This window comes from Lithobates pipiens, unplaced genomic scaffold (assembly GCF_037356315.1).
Source record: "Lithobates pipiens isolate NorthernLeopardFrog02 unplaced genomic scaffold, aLitPip1_a1.2 Scaffold_8, whole genome shotgun sequence".
In the NCBI taxonomy this organism is placed as follows: Eukaryota; Metazoa; Chordata; class Amphibia; order Anura; family Ranidae; genus Lithobates; species Lithobates pipiens.
Window position 1 is genome coordinate 415,261,595 of NW_027507903.1, and position 20,715 is coordinate 415,282,309.

Consider the following 20,715-nt stretch of genomic DNA (forward strand, 5'->3'; position numbering starts at 1 on the left):
TGGTCTATCACACCAGTTATAATACTTTTTTTTTTATTGCGTTTGTCACTCTTTGTAGTATCGCTGCAGAACCGCTCAGCAGTCACAATGCTGCACAGTGGAAATGCACTATACTCTGCTTTCTATATGTGCAAGTATTTTATATGTGTATTACACAACTATATACTGCACACCAAATAGTACACCGATACCAGTCCTTACAAGGACCTTTGCGGACCTAGTAGCTAGTGATTTGCAGACTGTACCTCAGTTCTTACACTGCTAAAGGACTGCTGCAGAATAGGGCAGCAGTCAGCAGTAGTGCCCCACAACCCTACATTTTGTACACCGATACCAGTCCTTACAAGGACCTTTGTGGACCTAGTAGCTAGTGATTTGCAGACTTTACCTCAGTCCCTACACTGATAAAGGACTGCTGAAGAATAGGGCAGTAATCTGCAGCACAGCCCTGCACCGGCACCCTATATATTGTACACCTATACCAGTCCTTACAAGGACCTTTGTGGACCTAGTAGCTAGTGATTTGTAGACTGTACCTCAGTCCCTACACTGATAAAGGACTGCTGCAGAATAGGGCAGCAGTCAAGTATAATATTCTTTCTATATTTGGAAGAAAGTATATTATACGTATACAACCCTATATACTGTACACCTATACCAGTCCTTAAAAGGACCTTTGTGGACCTAATAGTAATAGCTAGTGATTAAACTGACTGTCCCTGCTGCACACAGTGTCCTGTCCCTTCCTGCACTGACAAAAGACAGGCTGCTGCAATCACCAGCACAGCAGTGCACTCAACCCTATATACTGTACTACACCTATAGCATACCAGTCCTTAAAAAGACTTTTGTGGACCTAATAACTAGCGATTTGTGTCACTACAGTCTCTCTCTGCTCCACACAGCAACCTCTCCCTATAATGACATAATAAAGAATGTAAAATGGCCACCAGATCAGGTCTATTTATAAGTTAGGGGAATGTCCAATTGTCCATGTGCTGAAATGTCTCAATTGGCTGTCCTGTACCCCACGATGGATGTGTCATCATGGGTCAAAGTTCTTTCACACTGTAAACACAAAAGTCCGCCGGGCGAACAGCAGCAATAGTCCGCTGATCGGGCAAATCGCTAACAGGCAAAATTCGCCGCGAACCGACCGCTGGGTGAACAGTTCGGCAATCCCTATTCACATTCCCCCTGCGCGCTGCCGCAGGCGCGCGACGGGGGAAACCTGACAGATCTTACTAAATGGCCAATCACAGCGGCCATTTAGCACTCGATCAGAGTGTCCAATTGGGGGATGATCTCATATGTAAACATATGAGATCTCTCATTGCCTGCTCTCCCTCCTCACACAGAGACAGCATGAGAGGAGGGAGAGCTTCCGTGCTGCAGCGGGAGTGAAAAAAAACAGTTACACTAACACAACACAGTGCCATCTGTCCTCATCGCCACCTGTCAGTGCCCTCTGTCAGTGTCACGTTTCATCAGTGCCATCTGTCATCAGTGCCACGTATCAGTGCCATCTGCCATCAATGTTACGTGTCATCAGTGCCGTGTATTAGTGCCATCTGTCATCAGTGACACGTATTAGTGCCATCTGTCATCAGTGTCACGTGTCATCATCCTGGTGCTCCAGGGCCTTCAAAAGTGTAATAGGTAGTCAACAAGTTAGATGTGTAACTTATGCTCCTAGAACACGTGATGGTGCTGCCTGCATGTTGGGCCTCTCTATGTGGCTAGGCTGTGAAAAAGTCTCACACATGTGGTATCTTAATAGTCAGGAAGAGTAGAAGAATGTATTTTGGGGTGTAATTTGTGGTAAATAATTTTGCAAAGAATTGTGGGAAAAAATGACAACATCAAATACCTCACCATGCATCTTACTAAATACCTTGGAATGTCTACTTTCAAAAAAATGGGTAATTTGAGTGGTATTTGTACTTTCCTGGCTTGTTCGGGTCGCAATAAATGAGATAGACCGTCAGTTCATCAGGTGTGATCAATTTTTTATGATTTGCATCATAGCTTGTGGACTCTCTAACTTTCACAAAGACCAAATAGTATCCACTAATTTGGGTTATTTTTACCGAAGATACGTAGCAGTATAAATTGTGGCCAAAAGATATGAAGAAAAATGTATAATTTGCAAAATTTTGGCACAGAAACAAAGAAAATGTGTTTTTTTTTAAAATTTTCATTCTTTTTTCATTTATAGCGCAAAAAATAAAAGAGGTGATCAAATACCACCAAAATAAAGCTCTATTTGTATGAAAAAAAGGACAAAAAAATAATTTGGGTACAGTATTATATGACTGAGTAATTGTCATTCAAAGTGTGAGAGCACTGAAGGCTGAAAATTGGTCTGGGCAGGAGGGGGGGGGGGGGGGGGGGGGTTTAAGTGCCCAGTTGTCAAGTGGTTAAACAACTAGCCACCTGGACAATGTTGTGAATATTCAGAGATCTCATTCCGGGTCAGACTGCTGGCACTGAGCTCACAAAGAACACTACCATAGCTCCCAACCATCCCTGATTGCGAGGGACTGTCCCTGATTTGGAGCAATGTCCCTCTTTCCCCCTCATTTGTCCCTCATTTTGGTCTGATCCATATAGTTGTATATAAAATGCACTTTTTATCTTTCAAAAAGTGTTTCCCAGTGCTAAACCTTTCATCCAATTTCTAAATTGCTGCATTTGTACATTTTAAAAGGCAATATAAAGGAATAGTAGTTTCAGGTTAAAAAAGCCCCCGTAGATTGAATTAACCTTTTTTTTTCTGTTAATTCTCCTTTAAGGGGGTGTGGCAAGGGGTGTGTCCTATGTCTACATATGTTTGTTAGTAGGTGTCCCTCATTCCCACCTCAAAATGTTGGGAGGTATGCACTACATATTATCATAAGTTTAACATCCCCACAGTAGTTTGTCAACGGACAATAGGTGAGTTAATTAGCACAATTAACAATAGGTGAAAGACAGGTGGCTTGGGCAGATTAAATTAATATCTGCTATGAGTTCCACAGTGTGGCATCTAGGCCCTTAACATAGATCCCAGGCATCCCTGGGATCTATGTACCCCTACCCATTCACCAAGAAAGTGTACAAAAGTAAAACACAGTACAGAGTTTTTGACAAGTCCTTTATTAAAAAAGGAAAAAAACGTCCCTCGATGTAATCCACCATCAATCACGTCGCCTGCCAGACCCGAAACATAGAAGAAAATAAAAGTGCTCTGCCCCCTTAGAGGACTTCCAGTCGTCTGTCTCCTCTTTGCTTGACAGCTCTTTTATAGGCAAGGGCAGGGCCATCTGGTTACATCACATGGTGGCACCGCCCCCCTTCTCACGTCACATAATTCACACTGGAGCCGCTGTGTAGATGTGTGAACCGGCTCAAAAGAGAGCCAGTCACAATCTCCAGCCTTAATTTACATTATTTTTTTCCCAGTTATTTTTTTTTAATTTAGCTCTCAGCGGGGAAGTCTTAACAACCTATTGACTGTGCGCTTGGCGGGCAAACATCCCACTAACTGCCCAGAAAGTTCAGGTGTTGGCGAGTACCTGTGTACTCCTAAAATGAAAACCACATATTGTCCAGGGCTTCTTTTTAATTTTTCAAATGCATTAAAAATCATAATTTTTTTGCTAGTAAATTACTTAGAACCCCCAAACACTACATATTTTTTGAAAGCAATGGTAGCATTTTTTTTATGTGGGTTTTGTTATGCAATTTTTTTATGTCACGCATTATTTATCAAAATGCTAATTTTCAGGAAAAAATTGCACGGAAATGAATTTTAGTGCACACAAAAAATAGAATACCAATTTTTTTGTAAAATATAAAAGATGATATTGCTGCAAGTAATTAGACACCAAACATGTCAAGATTAAAAATTTTGTACACCCAAGAAATGGGAACCACAGCACCTAAAATTGACCATAAGTAGGGATGAGCTTCGTGTTCGAGTCGAACATACGTTCGACTCGAACATCGGCTGTTCGCCCGTTCGGCGAATTCCGAACGTTATGGGCCGTTCGCGCCAAATTCGTGTGGCGCTCACGGCCCACAATGCACTGCGTCATCGCAGTGCATTGCTGGCTCATGATTGGCCAAGCATGCACTGTGACCCCGCATGCTTGGCCAATCACAGTGCCAGCAGCGAGGAGAGCCATGATTGGCCACAGGCAGGATGCCTGTGGCCAATCATAGCTCAGGCTGTGTAGTACACGCCCCACACTATATAAGGCCGCCAGCGCGGCGGCCTAGTGTAGTGTGTTGGCGTCTGAAGCAGTTAGTGGGTGTTCTGTGTACCTTCAACACAGTACACACCGATCGTTTTCGGCCGATTTTTTATCTTGCTGTTGTGTAGTGGTTGTTGTCTGTGTGCCCTGACCGCAGTATACACCGCTATATTCACCTCACCTATATAGCTAGTGATCTATCTTTTATAATAGAGCTTGCAGTCAGTAGTGTTAGGAGCTTGCGCGTGCTGTCTGCGTGCTCTGTACCCAGTACACACCGCTATATCCACCTACATAGCTCTTCTCTATTTGAGCCCACTTGCCATCTGCAGGAGTTATTGGAAGTTGTGTGTGCCTCCAGCACAGCACAGTATACATCTGTATATACCCCTTTATCTCTGGTGTTCTATAAAAAAGGCATCTGCAGGAGTTAGTGGGTTTTTTGTACCTCCAGCACAATATACACCTGTATCTACCCTTTATTGCTGTTCTATAATAGAGCCATCTGCAGGGCTTAGTGGGTGTTGTGTGACTCAATAACAGTATACCCCTTTATCTCTGGTGTTCTATAATAAAGGCATCTGCAGGAGTTAGTGGGTGTTGTGTGACTCCAGCACAATATACACCTGTATCTACCGTTTATTGCTGTTCTCTAATAGAGCCATCTGCAGGGCTTAGTGGGTGTTGTGTGACTCCATTACACTGCTGTTTTACCCAACTCCCTTCAGGCCATTACCATGTCTGGAAGGCCAGCAAGGAGAGGCAGACAGGCGCGAGCCAATAAAAGAGGGCAAGCAGGCTCTGTGTCTAGAGACAACAGTGCTGGTGGTGGACGCGGTGCATTGTCATCAGCACGTGGCCATGGGACATGCTTGTCCTTCTTTTCGGCAGCTGGACATTTTGAGCCGCAACATGCCAACGACTTGGTAGAGTGGATGACCAAGCCCTCTTCATCCTCCTCAACCTCTCTCACCCAGTCTCAGGGTACTAGCAAAGCAGCTGCCAACGCATCGTCTTCCCTCCTCTCAATGTCATCATCAGTGACTCCTTCCCTAGACCCACCACGTCCTCCTGAGGAGTCTCCTGAACTCTTTGAGCACAGTGTTGGGTACATGCTCAAGGAGGATGCCCAGTGTTTTGTGGGCTCTGATGATGACACTCAGCTAGAGGAAGGCAGTAGCGTGAGCGCAGAGAGAGGGGATGCTCAAGAAGGACAGCAATCTGTCAGTCATGTTCCACAAGCTGCAGCATACTGCCAGGTTTGCTACAGCGATGAAGAGGGAGGGGATGATGAGGGCACTGACTCCATGTGGGTGCCTGGAAGGAGGGAGGAGGAGGAGGAGGAGGAGGAGGAGGAGGAGGAGGAGGAGGAGGAGGAGGAGGAGGCACATGTCCAACAAGGCAGGATGCCCTCCGGGGGCCAGCTTAGGGGCAGCACACCGACTGAATCACACCGCAGAGCTCCGCCTGTGCAGGGCGCTGCCTCTGCGCGTTATTCTAAAAGTTCTTTGGTGTGGGCCTTTTTTGAGACGAGTGCATCAGATCGCACCGCTGCTATTTGCAACATATGTTTCAAGCGTATCTCGAGTGGCCAAAACATCAGCCACTTGGGCACCACATGCTTGACCAGACATATGTTGACCTGCCATGCAGCTCGTTGGCAAGCGTACCTCAAAGACCCACACCAAAGAACAAAGCGGACCTCTCCTTGCTCCTCATCAGCTGGCATCTCCAACCCCACTAGACCTTCAGTCCTCTCTGAAACCTGCTCTGAGAGGAATGAAGGTGTAGAATTAGGTGTGTCACAGCCAAGTGCTTCCGGGAACTCTGCTAGCGGTACACCCACGTCCGATTATAGCAGGCAAATGTCCCTGCCCCATCTGCTGGACCGGCGAAAGAAGTTCACTCCCAGCCCAGGGAATGCTAGCTTGGCTAAATTGCTAGCACTTCAACTGCTGCCTTTTCAGTTGGTAGACTCTGCCCCCTTCCGTGAGTTTGTACAATGTGCGGTTCCTCAGTGGCAGGTTCCCAAACGCCACTTTTTCTCACGGAAGGCGATTCCGGCTCTCTACCGGCATGTGGAAGGCAATGTCCTTGCCTCGCTGGACAGGGCGGTCAGCGGTAAGGTGCATATTACCGCTGACTCATGGTACAGCAGGCATGGACAGGGACGTTACCTGTCTTTCACGGCCCATTGGGTCACTCTTCTGGCAGCTGGGAAGGATGCAGGACAAGGTGCAGTAGTGTTGGAGGTTGTTCCGCCACCACGCCTCCAAAATGCTATTATTGGTTGTGACACACCTCTCTCCTCCACCCCCTCCTCTTCTTCTTCCTCCATGGCCTCTTCCAGTGCTCTGTCCTCAGAACCAGCGGTGCTCCGTAGGCGTTCCAGGGGCTATGCAAGTACGCAGGCAAAACAATGCCATGCCGTGCTTGCGCTGGTTTGTTTGGGGGACAGGAGCCACACTGGGGCGGATGTTTTGTCAGCTCTGCAGGGGCAGGCCGAGAGGTGGTTGACGCCATGCCAGCTTAAGCCAGGAATGGTGGTTTGTGACAATGGCACCAACCTCCTCTCCGCCCTCCGACAGGGACAACTGACCCATGTGCCCTGTGTAGCTCACGTCCTTAACCTGGTGGTGCAGCGGTTCTTGGGCAGGTACCCCGGCTTACAGGATGTACTGAAGCAGGCCAGGAAAGTCTGTGTGCATTTCCGCCGATCATTTAATGCTTGTGCTCGGCTGGCTGAGCTCCAAAAGGAGTTGAACCTGCCCAAGAGCCTTATATGTGACATGCCCACCAGGTGGAACTCAACGTTGGCCATGCTGCAGCGGCTGCACACGCAGCAGAGGGCCATCAATGAGAACCTGTGTGACTACGGCACCAGGACAGGGTCAGGGGAGCTCGGTTTTTTCTCACCACGCCAGTGGGGCATGATCAGGGATGCATGCACTGTCCTGTCACCGTTTGAGGAGGCCACAAGGATGGTGAGCAGTGACAGTGCATGCATCAGTGACACTGTACCTCTTGTCCACCTCTTGGAGCATACGCTGCGTGGAATAATGGACAGGGCACTTGAGGCAGAACAGTGGCAGGAAGAGGAGGACTTCCTTGCCTCTCAAGGCCCCCTTTATCCAGACAGTGTTCCTGCTGTGCCACCCATCACACAGGAAGAGGATGAGGAGGAGGAGGAGGAGGAGGATGATTGTGTCAGCATGGAGGTGGAGGCTGGCACTCAGCATCAGCAGCAGTCTTGTAGGGATGATTTACAGTCCCAAGAAACATGTGGACTTGTACGTGGCTGGGAGGAGGTAGCTGCGGATCATGTTGCCCTTAGTGACCCAGAGGACTCCGGACCGAATGCCTCAGCTAATCTACGCTGCATGGCCTCCCTGATCCTGCAAAGCCTGCGGAAGGATCCTCGTATTCTTCGGATCAAGGAGAGGGACCATTACTGGCTGGCCACTCTCCTTGATCCAAGGTAAAAGGGTAAGGTTGCCAACCTTATCTTGCCATCGCAGAGGGAGCAGAGGATGAGACATCTCCGGGAGGCCTTGCAGAAAGGTCTGTGCAACGCGTTCCCAGAGACTGGGAGGTTACAAACTCCTGGTCCTGGACAACGTGTTGCTGAGGCATCGGTCAGAAGGAGCGGTGGAGAAGGTGACCGTCTGACTGATGCTTTCAGACAATTTTTTAGTCCGCAGCCCCAAGGTATGATCGGTTCCAGCACCCATCGCCAGCGTCTGATTTACATGGTGCAGGAATACCTAGGGGCAAGGTCAGACTTGGACACCTTTCCCACCGAAAATCCTCTGGCTTACTGGGTCTTGAGGATGGATCACTGGCCAGAGCTTGCACAGTATGTAATTGAGCTACTGGCCTGTCCTGCATCCAGCGTTCTTTCGGAACGCACCTTCAGTGCTGCTGGTGGCTTTGTTACCGATCACAGGGTGCGCCTGTCCACCGAATCAGTTGATCGACTGACCTTCATCAAGATGAATCAGTCTTGGATCACCCACAGCTACCAAGCACCTGAAGCTGATGTAACCGAATAATTTTTTTTGAAATATCACATCCCTTCAAGACTGCCTATGCTGATGCTGAGTGACTGTCCTGTTATGTTGATTGTCTATCCTCTTCCTCCTCCGCTGATATTTTGGAAGAACATTTCTGGTTCTGGGTGATGCCATTAGCCCAATTTTACTGCCCCTGTTTAACAGGGACGTTTAAGTACAATTTTTGATGCAATGCTTTGCAGCAGGGCTAATTCTTGCAATAAAACTAGAGTATATGGGAGAGGTTGCAGTGTCGTGGCACCAGCACCAGTGCCTAAGGCCCAATTTTTCTGCCCCTGTTTAACAGGGACATGTAATTACAATTCTTGATATAATATTTCGCAGTAGGGCCCGTTCCTGTGCCCACCCAGAGTAACTGTGAGGACTTATAGTGTTGTAGCACCAGCACCACAACCACCAAAGGTCAATTTTTCTACCACTGTTCAACAATGGCATGTAATTACAATTCTTGATATAATTGTTCACAGCAGGGCGCTCCAGCGCCCAGCAAGAGTCACTTTGAGGGCTTACAATGTTGTGGCAAAACCAACACCTTGTTCCGCCATTTCTGCAGAGCATATAGGGCAGGCCCCTACTTTCAAACATCCAACTTACAAACATCTCCTACTTGCAAACGGAAGGAGACAACAGCAAGTGAGATGAAAAAAGATGGACGACAAAACAAATTATACAGGGGTGATAACCCTTCCCTATGTTTTCCAAAAAGCTTAAAAATAGTTTTTTTGACTGGAGCTACACTTTAAAAATGTACCAGTTGAAAATTACAAACAGATTCAACTTAACACAACAAACCTACACAGTCCCTGTCTTGTTTGCACCGCCTGTATACTGCTGTTCTGAGTATATAGGGCCTGGGGGCCACACGCATTTCCTTTTTTTAATATGGGTACAGGGTTCCCCTTGATATGCGTACAAGACCCAAAGGGGCTGGTAATGGGCAGGGAGGGCTACCCATGCCATTTTTCTCAATGGTTTTTAACCATATTGCAGGAACCAGATATAACATTAAAACCGCAAGCAGTTTTCAATGATGTTATTTCTGTTTAATGTCATTTTGTGCAGGAACTATTCTAAACACGGGAAACACGTGGCACTTCACAGGCATACTACAGACACCCCCCAGGCACCATATTTAAAGGAATATTTCACTTTTTTTTTCACTTTAATCATCATTAAAATCAGTGCTCCCGCCAAAACGGCCCTTTTTAAAAACATTTTAGGCATTGACCCATGTCCCCTGGGGCAAGAGCCAGGTCCCCAAACCCTTTTTAGGACAGTATCTTGCATATTAGCCGTTAAAATTAGCACTTTTAATTTTGAACGTTCGAGTCCCATAGACGTCAATGGGGTTCTAAAGTTTGTTCGAATTTGGGGTCCGTTCGAAAGTTCTGGTGCGAACCGAACCGGGGGGTGTTCGGCTCATCCCTAACCATAAGCAACAATCTAAATGCCCTTACATGGCATTAATGTAGAGTTAAGCCTGGTAAACACTATTAGGTTTTTTTCTGTCACCCAGCGGGCTGAATATAAAAAAAAAAAAGTCCGCTCTGGTCAGAGCTGCTGTACTAACTATACAAAGTTAGTACAGCGTCCTCCCCCACTGAGCTGTTTTGTTTCGACAGGGGGACACCCCCCCCAACCAGATAACTCTGATCAGTGCTCTCTGTCATTGGCTGAGAGTGCCGATTGGCATTCGATCAGCTGCTGGTTTTCCAGCATGCACGTCCAATCGGCTGGCTTCTGTCAGACAGACTGACATACACGCGGGCCGAATGTTGGCCGTTTTTTTTTTTTTAACAGGCCGAGGTCTATCAACATTCGGCCCATGTGTACCCAGCTTTAATCTTTACGATGGCCCTAGAGAATTATTGCTTTCAATCTGTTTGTGGTGATACCTCAGACTTGTGGTATATCATGATTTACATATAGGTGCAGGACCTACGTGCACGTTTGCATTTTATGTATGCACAGGTGGGTGGGGACACTTTAAAAAAAACATTTTTACTATTTTTATTTATTTTATTTCAAATGTAATTTCTTTTTACACTTAATTTTATCTAATTGCTCTAACAAGGGGACACAAGATCATTTCTAAATTGTAAGCTCTAACAAGCAGGGCCCTCGGATTCCTCCTGTATTGAATTGCATTGTAAACGTACGGTTTCCCCTAAGGTTGTAAAGCTCTGCACAAACTGTTGGAGCTATATAAAACCTATGTTGGCGGCTACTGCCCTTGTTAAAAATGCACTCAGTGAAAAATTATTACTCCACAGGAAGCCTCTTTCTTGATTAAGGATGTACATTTTACCCCGTACCTAAGAATTTGACTAATCCCCCTGGACATCCTATTGGTAGTATTACCAGTGGCTTGTCACAATATGGGTAGTATTACCAGTGGCTTGTCACAATATGTCGACCAGTTTCTTCAGCCACTTGCCCAATCCCTCCAGTCCTACATTAGAGATGGCACCCATTTGCTGGAATTGCTTTCTCTTTACTCTTGGGAGACCAGTTATCTCTGGGTCTCCCTAGATCTCCAATCTTTGTATACTTCCATACCGCACGATGTGGGATTGAGCGCCATACAATCCTTTTTGTGTCAGGACCCTATGCTGAACCCCAGGCAAGCCTCCTTTAATGTTGAGGCTACCTCTTTCTGTCTCACTCACAATTATTTTAAATTTGATAACAATGTTTTTCTTCAAGTGAATGGGACTGCTATGGGGGCAAATTTTGCACCTTCATATGCCAATCTTACTATGGGGCATTGGGAATCCTTGCACATATGGCAAAACAATCCTTTTCTCTCCCACATTGTGTTCTATGGTCGTTACATAGATGATGTGATTATTATTTGGGATGGCAGTGCATCTTCAGTCTTAGATTTTGTTACACATTGTAAAAATAATATGGGCTTACAGTTTACCTCTGTTCTGGATAAAGATAAGTTAGCTTTCCTTGATTTAAAATTTTCTGTTGCCTAAGATATTCATGCCAAGAATTTTACCAAACCTACTGCAGGGAACGCATTTCTCCACTATAAAAGTTGTCATCATCCCCAATGGCTCAACAATATACCCAAGAGCCAATTTTGCAGACTGAAAAAGAATTGTACTAGAATTGATGATTATGATAATCAGAATAAGACTTTAAAAGCAAAATTCCTTGATAAAGGGTTCCCAGTAAATCTTGTGGAAACAGCATGTTCGCAATACAAAAATACAACTCCCTCTTCATATACCTCTATCCATGGTAGTAAAAATCTTAATGATTTATGCTTCATCACTCAATTTCATTCTCGTCACAAACAGATGGAGAGTATTGTACGGAGACATTGGCCCTTGCTGCTTCAGGATGAGTATCTCCTTCCTGTTGTTCCTAATAGGCCAAAGTTCACATACAGAAAAGCACCTAATATTAAGAGCAAAGTGGCACCAAGTAAACTTAAAGAGAAACCTCCTCCCCCTGGTAGCTCTATTCCCACTTTTCTAGCTATCTTCGGGTATGTACCAATGCTGCAAACCATTATGCAAAACCGTCAGTTTGTGAGACATGGCCAGAAGGATTTTGTTGTAAAAGGAAAAACATACCCCATCAAGGGTTTTCACACATGCTCCACTGACCATGTGGTATACTGTTTAACATTTCCTTGCGGCCTGTTTTATGTAGGGAGAACCATTAGGCCACTTCGCAAGCGTTTCGGCGACCATTGCCATTTCATCTCCAGTGGATTAGATAATCACAGTGTTCCTAGGCATTTCCTCAAGTACCATAAAGAATCTACAGATGGTTTAAAGGGTCTGGGTCATTGAGACAATGCCAAAGAACCTCCCCTCAGCCGAACGTTTCAGAAAACTCTGTCAGAGAAATGTTTTGGATTTTTACTTTAAATGTTCTTGCTCCTGGAGGGTTGAACGGGGACTTTGAAACTAGTGCCATTCTCTAGATTCCGCCTTTCCTAATATATTTGTGCAGGATTTTTTATTAGTATATAATTTTCTATTAGTATATTTTAACTATGGTAAATAATTTTAACCATTTTGGTATATATATTTTTTAAATATATTTAGCCAATATATTTATACATATTTTTTGCCTTAGATATATATTTTTTAAAATATTTTTTCCCTAGGTATTTTTCAAAATATATGCCCAGTGTATAATGAACAGTTAAGGTAAGTCTCTGAGATGCAGAAAGATACCTGTTCTACGTTATGAAGAACGTCAGACCACTCCTCATTAAGAGGCCAATGTCCATTTGGCCAATTATCTGCACATAACGGAATTTAATTTTGACCTTTTTTGTAGCAATGCATCATGAAACTTTGCTATCTGTCCCCTCTTAGATGTCTAAAAATCTTTCAAATTTTGACACTGATATAGTTGCGGAATGTACGCCAGGCCTCTTTCTGACCAATAATTAAATCCCTGCAATTTTATTAGTTCGGGAAAGTTGAAGTTTCTTTACATGTTTGGTGTAATCAGTATATCCCTTGTACGGACAGTGATTTTTAATTTTTTTTTAACAAGACAGACAGTGATCTTTTATCCTTTTCCAAACCATAGCTACTGGGAAACTAACCTGTGCACTAAATAATTATTGGTCTACCTGGTTGTCTATTTATACATGTTTTTGAGTTTGTGGGAAAGTGCCTGGTGCGAGATTCCCACTATTTGAGAATTACCCTGAATAGCTGCAGCCAATGGCTCCAAAGCCAAAGCAAATCCTAGGGGAGAAAGCAGGCATCCCTGCCTAATAACTTGGCCTAAATGGGGCAGAAAAGTGTTATTAATTCTAAGATCAGCTGTTGGGGCTTGACTTAACACGTGTAATAAATTCCTCCCCTAAGCTAAATTTCTCTAGGACCCACCATAGATAGCCCCACTTCACACTATTAAATGCATCTAAAGACAATATAACTCAAATACCAACATTACTCGGTAAAATCTGAAGATTAAGATAATCTGCTTATAATAACTGCTGTTGACCTATTGTAGATAAATCACGCTTGATCTAGACGCACAAGTTTTACTAAAACTTTAGACAGATGAGTGGCCAACGCCTTAATCTGAATTTTAAGATCCCTTGTCAACAGGAAGATTGGTCTGTAAGAATCTGCTACTGTCGGATCCTGCCCCGTTTTCACTAACACCACAATAATTGCTTCATACATAGATTGAGGGAGTCTGCCCTGTCCTTCAGCTTCCATCATTGTAGATAACTCCAAAAGAAGTATATCACCAAAGGTTTTATAAATTTTGATGGGTAACCCATCGCTCCCAGGAGCTTTTGCATCAGGGAAGGTCGCAACGGCTACCTGCAATTTTTCCAAAGTAATAGGTGAATTCAAAAACCTATCCGTCTCCCCCAGCTCAGGCAAGGTAACCTTATTTTATTTAGGAAATTATGTTGATCCCGTTCCCCATATGAAACTTTAGAGGCATACAGATCTTCATAAATCATTCTTGTATGACTGGTGCTCTTTATGGGGACATCAGGGGTCTAGTAAACCCTTAATGCCTCCCCCAGCCTCCGAAGCAGCTTATTAAGCACAGATAATGCTTGATCACCTGCGTTCCTGGCTGTTAAAGCCAGGGAATGAAAGTCTTGAAACTAGAAGTAAAATCGTTGTCATTTCCGGTTTCACTAGTCACAGAGGAGATGGAGGAATAAATGCTGCTCCATCTCCTGTGTGTGACTGGATCCTTGTCTTTTACCATAGTCCCGGGCACCCCGGAGGAATGGGGGAGCCTGGAAACCACCGCAGATGGTGGAGGGAGGAGGGGAAGCTCTTCTCAGTCCTGTAAAATGATCACTTTTATAAGACAGCTAATAATGGCTGTAAAAACTGGTACAACGATCATGGCTTCAGTTGCAAATATGATTTTGTAATAATCATTTGGCAAAAAGATGTTTTATATATTATAGAGGTCAGTAAATGGTTAAAGATCCGATCACAATCAAGAATGTGTTGCTTTCTTTTCAGGAGTTTTAATAATTCCATTGCTCTAGCCAAAACAAAAAAATAAATAAATTGTTTGGGCTTTTGATATACTTTAATTTTTATTGCTTCCAATATGGGGAGTGCACTTTCAAATAAAGTAACTCAAATACTGCAAATAAAGCAATATTGGATGCACTTCACATATTCTAAAGGCTCTTATACAGCCTAGATAGATTAAACTTTATCCAGTTCAAAATTTCTAGATTGGATCTAACCAGAATAAATCCAATTTTATTAACATGCTTCAGAATAAAGAAACAAAGCAGAGTTGGTAGCTGTACGTTAACATGCTGTTTATACAGATATTAGTGTAACAACCATTCTCAGATATTATACTATGATTAGTAGTTCAGCCACCAGGTAGCAGTGTTATTCCTAATGTAATGTTCTTCCTCCTGAAGCTAGATGGTTATTATGATGCCATATCTTGTCTCTGCATTCCTGTTACTTACAGTACATAGCGTATTGTGTTTAATCATATGCAATACTGTATGAGGCAGTGGCAACATTTATATTTAAAGTTGTTTTTATTATTTTTTTTAAAATAACAAAAGATAGAAATATAAGTTGTCAGTAAAAACATTTGGTTGTGGTTCCATATTTGCAGTCATCTGTGTATGCATTTCTATCTCAGTATTAGATACAGTAAAATACATCTTGAAGCACAAGGACAATGTACATTATTTCACATACAAGAGTACTTCTGATATTGTTAGTTAAAATATGGTATTAAAATAATGATATTGTAACATAAGAGGTCCCAAAATGGGAGCAGAGAAATATAGAAAAAAACAACATCTATTCAGAGACTAGATCTTGTTTAGGGAATACTAGTATTTTATGTTATTACAGGTATGCAGGGATGGCAGCATTTAAAACGTGGACATTATATAGCATGAACTTCTATTTGAAATCTCATAGATGTACTTCTGCAGTGTGAGATCATCTAATGCTCTGTCTTCTCGAGTGCTAGTTCTACAAGATATGGAGTCCGATTTGATGATGTCAGTACTGTGCTGCTTACTGTGTTCTTCTTGCTGAAGAGGAAGCTGTACATGAGGACTTGCAGTGTGTGCATTTCCCTGCTTTCGGAACCTCTAATGCTGCTTAAAAATGTCTCCATCAGTCATCAGCCTCTACCAAGACACAAAGACACAGTGCAAAATAAGACGTAATCAGTAATGGGTAAAGATCAGTTGCATTTAGACCACAGGCAATACTAGTAACTAGTCCTTTGTCATGTTCATTGTTCTTATGGGCACAGCCTCCACATTACAAGTCCTATTTAGGAGACTAGGAACCTACCCAACAACAGCGTTTATCTGCCCTTTCGTCAGCACAGAAAAACAATGACAACTGGTTTACATTTGGCATGACTATTTTCCTCTGCTATGTTTTTATGAACTTTTTATCAGTTTCCCATACAGTGCCTTGAAAAAGTATTCATACCCCTTGACATTTTCCACATTTTGTCATGTTATAATCAAAAATGTTAATGTCTTTTATTGGGATTTAATGTGATAGACCAACACAAAGTGGCACATAATTGTGAAGTGGAAGAAAAATGATATGGTTTTCAAAAGTTTTTACAAATAAATATCTGAAAAGTGTGGTGTGCATTTGTTTTCAACCCCCTTTACTCTGATACCTCTAACTAAAATCTAGTGTAACCAATTGGCTTCAGAAGTCACCTAATTAGTAAATAGATGCCACCAGTGTATAATTTATTCTCAGTATAAATACAGCTGTTCTGTGAAGCCTTCCGAGGTTTGTTAGAGAACCTTAGTGAACAAACAGCATCATGAAGGCCAAGGAACACACCAGACAGGTCAGGGATAAATTTGTTGAGAAGTTTAAAGCAGGGTTAGGTTATAAAAAAAATCTCAAGCTTTGAACATCTCACGGAGCACTGTTCAACCCATCTTCCAAAAATGGAAAGAGTATGGCACAACTGCAAACCTACCAAGACATGGCCGTCCACCTAAACTGACAGGTCGGGCAAGGAAAGCATTAATCAGAGAAGCCAAGAGGCCCATGGTAACTCTGGAGGAGCTGCAGAGATCAGGTGGGAGAATCTGCCCACATGACAACTATTAGTCGTGTACTCCACAAATCTGTTTTTCGTGGAAAGTGGCAAGAAGAAAACAATTGTTGAAAGAAAGCAATAAGAAGTCACGTTTGCAGTCTGCGAGAAGCCGTGTGTGGGACACAGCAAACATGTGAATGAAGGTGCTCTGCTCAGATAAGACCAACATTGAACTTTTAATCCTAAAAGCAAAACTCTGTATGTGGCAGAAAACTAACACTACACATCACCCTCAACACACAATCCCCACCGTGAAACATGGTGGTAGCAGCATCATGTTGTGGGGATGCTTTTCTTCAGCAGGGACAAGGAAGCTGGGCAGAGTTTATGGGAAGATGGATGAAGCCAAATACAGGGCAATCTTAGAAGAAAACCTGTTAGCGTCTGCAAAAGACTTGGATGGAGGATCACCTTCCAACAGGACAATGACCCTAAACATACAACCAGAGCTACAATGGAATGATTTAGATCAAAGCATATACATGTGTTAGAATGGCCTAGTCAAAGTTCAGACCTAAATCCAATTGGGAATCTGTGGCAAGACGATTTGAAAGTTGCTGTTCACAGACACTCTCCATCTAATCTGACAGACCTTGAGCTATTTTGCAAAGAAAAATGGGCATAAATTTCACTCTAGATGTGCAAAGCTGGTAGAGACATCACCAAAAAGACTTGGAGCTGTAATTGCAGTGAAAGGTGGTTCTACAAAGCAAAACAAGTGTATAGGCGCTGCAATCTTCCCACATAAAAGCTCCGTCCGCTGCTGCAGACACCTCCAAGTTGTGGCCATGACTAAGGACCAACGTCTGAAATGCGTAGGCTGTTTTACAGCTCTGTACATGTATTTAATAAAGGAATACTATTTTGGATGTTATCCTGAGTGCCAACCATCCCTTTCCTTATTCTGGTTCTACAAAGTATTGACTCAGGGGGGCTGAATACAAATGCACACCACACTTTTCACATATTTATTTGGAATACATTTTTAAAACCATTTATCATTTTCCTTCCACTTCACAATTATGTGCCACTTTGTTAGTGTATTACATAAAATCCCAATAAAATAATATTATGTTTTTGGTTGTAACATAACAAAATGTGGAAAATGTCATGGGGTATGACTACAGGCACTGTAAAGGATACTTGTAAAGGTTACAGCAAATAGAAAGATTAAGCAATTACAGTTTTTATTATTTGCGTAGGTCTTTAAAATGGGCCCTTTGTTTCTTCTCTTTAATGACGTCACTAGTCTTTAGACACGGGACACACAGGGCAGCATTTCTTAGGATTAATTGGCTACATACATCACTACTGTTTATAAGGCTATATCATACCTTTCTAGATGTAGATTTTGAAGACTTTAATGGATGATAAAGATGTTTCAGGATCACTCCATAGTCATGAACTTTTCAGTGTTCTTCAGCGTACAGCTACAACATTACTGAGTGTTGTATTCATTTCTTCCTCCTGCAAATACATGAAACAGAAAAATAGCTACAATCAGTACAGTATACCTGTAAAAAGATATTCTATAATAAATTATCAGCTCAGCTTTATAACACTCAGTTGCACACACACACACACACACACACACACACACACACACACACACATACATATATATATATATATATATATATTTATATATATATATATATTTATATATATTTATTAACTCATTTTTAGAATGCATTGTAAGCATGAAAAGCAAAGGCAATCCGTTTTACAAATACCAACTAGGAACTTGCACTTTGGTCTGCCCCCTCCTACCTCCCTAATGGTCAGCGAACCTGCCCATCATGTTTAGAAGCCAATAAGTAGGTCATTAAAGGCTTCACCAAAGCACTATCTTCCTAGCTGGTTTGTATAATAGAGCTTACAGGGTGCTCTTGATTACCGATTATATGTTAAGACAACTGAGGATGAAAGTATAACTTTTACTTGATTATAATAAATCAAACAACAGTTTTTCTTTAAAATAACTTTGTCACATGCAAATTTACATCAAAATAACTCTGTAGATGAACAGTAAGCTCCTTTGATGTCATATCTTATATTTAGCATTTATGAACACCAAACAAATACAGCAAAAGAAAAAAAAAATCTAACTTTTGAGCACAGGGGGAACAATATGCATTTAAATCAAGTAAGTAATAGCATTAGGGTGTGCCTACTCTGCATCTGTATGTACTGTACTTAAAATGTATAACTCCAATTTAAAAGTATCTTAAAGTGATATTAAAAGGCAGATGGAAAAAAAAATACATGTTATCCTTACCTGCTCTAGGCAGTGGTTTTGCATACAGTAGCTTCAATTTTCTTCTTCCTGGGTCCTCCACAGGCATCCTGACCCCTCCCTTCTGCAAAGTGCCCCCAAAGCAAGCAGCTTGCTATGGGGGCATCCGAGCAGGCTCACTCCTGAGCCACTGCTCTGCGTGTCCATTCACACGCAGAACATGACTCAACCCTACCCCTGAATTTTCCTCATTGGTTCACTGCCTGTGATTGACAGTAGCAGCAGCCAATGGGAGACTTCCCTGCCATCAGAATGCATAGCCGGTGGCACTGATTGTGCAGACATTTTCCAGCAGGCTGCTTGTACAGAAATTGATAGATAGATCAACTTCTGTACTATCAGTCTGCCCATACATGGATTGGAATTTGGCTGATTCTTGCTAAACTGGCTTAATTTCGATCCATGTACGGACAGGCTGGTTGTAGAAAAGTACGGGCGGCTTTAAACAGCTCTGCCACACAGCATTGCCCTAGGGTCCTCTCAAAGAGGACGGATCCGTGATGATCCGCCCAGTCAACATCTGTTTGTTCAGCGGGGATCGCTCCGTCAATCCCCGCTGAGCAGGAAGATGACAGGTCTTTCTCTGCACACTGCGCAGGGACGGACTGTCAGAGAGGTTTTTCCTCCTTCACTCTTTTTCGGATCGGAGCGGGTCGGATGTCAGCGGACATGTCACCGCTGACATCCGACGTTCCACAGAGGTCTATGGAGCAACCATTCAGGTCCGCTTAAAAAAACTGACAGGTGGACCTGAAGGGTAGGAGATGTGATTTTTTTTTTCTCCTGCAGTTAAATAACACTTACAGGCAGTGTTAATTTGGGTAGAAAATTGAGATTTAATTTTAGTCCCATTTTTTCCTCTGCAATTGTTTTAATTTTAGTCATATTTAGTTGAGTTAATCTCCAGTACATTTTAGGCCTCATGCACACGAGACGCAGATGAAACCTCTGTTAAAAAAAAGCTGAAACGCGCGTTTTGCCGCGTTTGCATGTCGCGTTTAGACGCGTTTAGACGCGTTTAGACGCGTTTGCGTTTAGACGCGTTTATAAAGATAACATCATGTAGACCCTCCCCAAGCTCTCAAAGCATTTTTTTTAACTATTTCTGCTATTTTGATCAGAGTGAGCAGCAGAAGCATAGAGAGCAGTTGTACACTTGCATTTGCCGTGTCACTTGCCACGGCACCTGCCACAAGTTGTGGATTGTCCACTTGCCACGTCACTTGCCACAAGTTGGGGATTGTCCACTTGCCACATCACCTGCCACGTCACCTGCCACAAATTGTGGATTGTCCACTTGCCACGTCACTTGCCACATCACCTGCCACGTCACTTGCCACGAGATGTGGATTGTCCACTTTCCACGTCATCTGCCATGCCACCTGCCACAAGCTGTGGATTGTCCACTTGCCACGTCACCAGCCACATCACCTGCCACAAGTTGTGGATTGTCTACTTGCCGCGTCACTTGCCACATCACCTGCCACGTCACTTGCCACGTCACCTGCCACAAGTTGTGGATTGTTCACTTGCCACGTCACCTGCCACGTCACCTGCCACAAGTTGTGGATTGTCCACTTGCCACGTCACTTGCCACAAGCTGTGGATTGTCCACTTGCCACATCACTTGCCACGTCACCTGCCACATCACTTGCCACGTCACCTGCCACAAGTTTTGGATTGTCCACTTGCCACGTCACTTGCCACGTCAGCTGCCACGTCACTTGCCACGTCACCTGCCACAAGTTGTGGATTGTTCACTTGCCACGTCACCTGCCACGTCACCTGCCACAAGTTGTGGATTGTCCACTTGCCACGTCACTTGCCACAAGCTGTGGATTGTCCACTTGCCACATCACTTGCCACGTCACCTGCCACATCACTTGCCACAAGTTTCGGATTGTCCACTTGCCACGTCACTTGCCACGTCAGCTGCCACGTCACTTGCCACGAGATGTGGATTGTCCACTTTCCACGTCATCTGCCATGCCACCTGCCACAAGCTGTGGATTGTCCA

General features: G+C 43.5%; 1 long non-coding RNA gene across 1 annotated transcript; it reads right to left on the minus strand.

The window, feature by feature from the left end:
• Nucleotides 1-14,824: 14,824 nt before the first annotated feature.
• Nucleotides 14,825-17,968, minus strand: LOC143963012 (uncharacterized). Its single transcript, XR_013270863.1, has 2 exons — nucleotides 17,737-17,968; nucleotides 14,825-15,452 (listed from the first exon to the last, which is right to left on the minus strand). It is a non-coding gene; the product is annotated as an uncharacterized LOC143963012 (long non-coding RNA).
• Nucleotides 17,969-20,715: the final 2,747 nt, after the last annotated feature.